This window comes from Solanum dulcamara, chromosome 2, assembly GCF_947179165.1.
Source record: "Solanum dulcamara chromosome 2, daSolDulc1.2, whole genome shotgun sequence".
Lineage (NCBI taxonomy): Eukaryota > Viridiplantae > Streptophyta > Magnoliopsida > Solanales > Solanaceae > Solanum > Solanum dulcamara.
In genome coordinates, this window is record NC_077238.1 from 3,848,096 (window position 1) to 3,851,737 (window position 3,642).

Genomic DNA, 3,642 nt, shown 5'->3' on the forward strand with positions numbered 1-3,642 from the left:
ATCATCGGTCCAAATATCTCAAATCCGAAAGATAAGAGAGACTCAAATAAGGCGTCATAAGTCTAAAGTAAGAATACATTTGTAGACAAAGACCAATCACACATCATACCATCTAATCCAATCATACACAATATAGTTCAATCAAATTGTATATCCTCCGATTCAATCTAATCGTATACAATCGGTTCAATCCGGTCATATACGATCCGATCCAATCCAATCATATACCCTTCCATCATACACTATCCAATCACATATCATATAATCCAATTCATCGCACATCACCTAATCCGATCATATAAAATCAACTCAACAATCAACTCAAAGGACTCAACTCAATAAATATGCAAATTAAATTATGCAATGTTTTTCAATCCAACTCAATTATCAACAATCTCAATCAAACCAATCATATCATGCACAAACCACTCAATTTGGGAGTTTCTCTAACCGACAACAATCCCACCACCTATATATAGGTGATGCACAACGAGTCACGTCGTTGCTCCGTCCGCTCATACTTGCCAAGGTATGAACAGTTCAAACCAATCATGGATCCGTCAATCAATCAAGTCCTATCTGTAGCGACCCTCCAGGGAGGATGCTACTACAAAAAAACGTATATTAGATTCGTGACACAAAAAAAATAATATATATAACTTTCTGTAAGGCCCATTTATATGATCAAAAAAAATGAAAGGTGTAAGTTGTTAGCCAACTTAAATTTTTTTTTTCCATCTCAATTGAATTAAATAAAATTTCAATTTAGGACGGGCGACTTCTCAAAATAGTTTTATTTTAAAAAAATTAGCTTCCGAGAGAAACATGTATTATGATAATTTATGCTTCATTCAAATATTCTAACTCCAAAGGGTAATTTAGTACTTCATAAAACTTAGAAATGTACATACCCCAAAATTTACAAAACAAGCAACAATCTTTAAGTTACAACTCTCAGAAATACGTACATAAATACAAATATACAAGCAAACTATAAATCGTATACACGTCCCAAAATACTACAAAATATAGATGCCTATATGCAAATGTGATCTCCCTTAAAGCTCCCAAAACTTCATCTCTAATGGCCAACCTCAAGCATCTTCTCGGACATTTCCTACGATAGAAACAACTATCGCTAAGCATAAAGTTTAGTGGTGCAAAACTACAAATTTGAAGCCTTTGGGTTCTTCAACTTATTTTCTCAAGTCATGGCAGCACAAATGTACACATACCAAATAAATCAAGACAACAAATATATCATGACTATCAAGTTCGATAACAAAAAACTAAGTGTCAATAATTCATGAAAACACGTTAACAAGCTTTAACATTTAGTTTTACCCAATGTGTACGTCATGCCTTCACACCAAACATGATCAAGTCTCAAGAAGGATCAGAGTCCTGTATCAAGAAGAGTAAACACCCAAAAATCAAGAGAACCAAGAACCATATTAAAAATGGCTTCCTAATTCGTACTTAAAATGGACAACTTCCATACTTAAGACGAATTAAAAATTCATAATCAAGATGGCAAAGGGTCCGAAACAAGAGGCATGCCAATGGTGACAAAGTCACAGCCACAAGAAGGACAAATTCCACAAGAATGTCAAGTGATCAAACAATCCGTACAAGTGGGCGAGTTAAACAAGTGTCTTGCAATTTCCAAAGATACCAACATGACAAGACATATTTCAAGAAAATAACAAATATACCAAGATAGGCTTTCAATATATTAGCAGGTAACAAGAATTTATACACAAACCTCAGCCCTTTTAGCATACAACAATTCAACAGTCCCACACAACTTCAAAAGTTCAAACCGTAGGCCATCAAATGTCTCAAGTTCTTCAACTTGCACCAGATATAAACAACCTTAAAAATACCATTAAATATCTTATTTAAATTTCCAGAATATCCATAATATTTACAAAAAACAAGATTTATTATTGCAATTAAGCCTAGAAAGTTTCAACCCGAATTATGTTACCAATATAGAAAATTCGGAAAGTCAAGTATCGCAGCTTGAATCTAAATTTCGAAACTTAAAAATGCAAAACTGGATTTTATCCCCTTCATGAAACTTTTAGATATATGTCTTAAGTTTGCAACCCAAAAGGAATCAACTCAAAATTCATTTTGTACGAAAAGATATCCTCAAAACACTAACAGGTACACATGACAGATTTTGTAAATCAAGAATCTGGACAGACATACTTGTCCAGTTGTATCTAAATTTGGAAACTGAAAAAGGCAAAATTGGAATTTATACCCTTCACCAAACTTGTAGATATATGTTTGTAGTTTCCAACCCAACAAAAATCAACTCAAAAAGTATTTTATACAAAACGATACACCCAAAATACTAATAGGTACACATGATAAATTTTGAAAATCAAAAATCTGGACAGACATACTTGTCCAGTTGTATCTAAGTTTGGGAACTGAAAACGGCAAAAATGGACTTTATGCCCTTCACCAAACTTGTAGATCTATGTCTTTAGTTTCCAACCCAACAGAAATCAACTCAAAATTCATTTTGTACAAAACGATATCATCAAAACACTAACAGCAGTACAAGTAGAGTTTGCATAAACAGAATTTTGGGCAGCACTTGCCATGTACTTCCTCGCCCAGTTTCAAGTAAATACATGAAGAGTTGAGTTTTGAGAGCTGAACGAAAGTTAGAAACATATGAAATATCTTTCTAGAACATCTTGAATCACTTAAAACAAAGCTTTATATAAGAGATTATGCTAAAAACACTAACAACAGTCAATTCCAAAAACGGGTTTATAGCTTACCTCAATCGTGTGGAGTTTGTTTGGGGATCAACCAAGGAAAGTCTTGATGATCGATTTGGTGGATGAATATGTGAGAGAAAGGAGGTTTTGGTTTCTGTATTTCTTGAAGAAAAAAACGAAATTGAAGGGTTGGTGGAGAGGATAAGGTGGAAAGGATAGAAACTTAAAGAATTGAGAAAATAAATGATAACAAAAAGGAAGTTTCCCCACTTTTGTAAATATCTAGTCCATTTAATAAATTTAAAAGATAATCATAGTAGGAGTAGTTTATATAACTACACCATAACACTTCCAACAAGTTTAAATGTCATCAAGTTCACATTCAAGAAGTGCAAACATAAAATATATCCTTACTATCAAAATACTCTAAATCAAAAATTTAGGTATTTGCTAAAAAAAAAGACTTTTTGGGGTGTTACACTATCATTTCAGGATAATAAAATAGGGAAACATCCGACACGGTACAATTTCTTCCTACGTTGGCAGCGTAGTTTATGGGATTCGAGTATGGACTATACTCTTACCCAATTCGGTGCTCAATACTCCTCCTAAGACTCAATACACGCATAGATATTAAGTGAGTAAAATATTTAAAATACTCATTTAGCCTCATCGGACTCTTTCAAATCAACTCATTTAGTCTCATTGGACTCTCTTCAAAACTCAATCAAATCTGGAATCATTGGACCCTCTTTCAAATCGACTCATCTCCAATCATCAAACTCTTCTCTTTAAAAATCTATATAAATCTCAAAATTTACATTTTTAAGGAAAATAATGCTCAACTCATTTATACTACAAATACTCATGTTCAAAAATATTTAAAATGACTTCTCAA

The 3,642-nt window shown here is 33.0% G+C and overlaps 1 long non-coding RNA gene across 1 annotated transcript; it reads right to left on the reverse strand.

The window, feature by feature from the left end:
- Positions 1-787: 787 nt before the first annotated feature.
- Positions 788-2,938, reverse strand: LOC129874424 (uncharacterized). Its single transcript, XR_008762886.1, has 3 exons — positions 2,805-2,938; positions 1,766-1,875; positions 788-1,117 (listed from the first exon to the last, which is right to left on the reverse strand). It is a non-coding gene; the product is annotated as an uncharacterized LOC129874424 (long non-coding RNA).
- Positions 2,939-3,642: the final 704 nt, after the last annotated feature.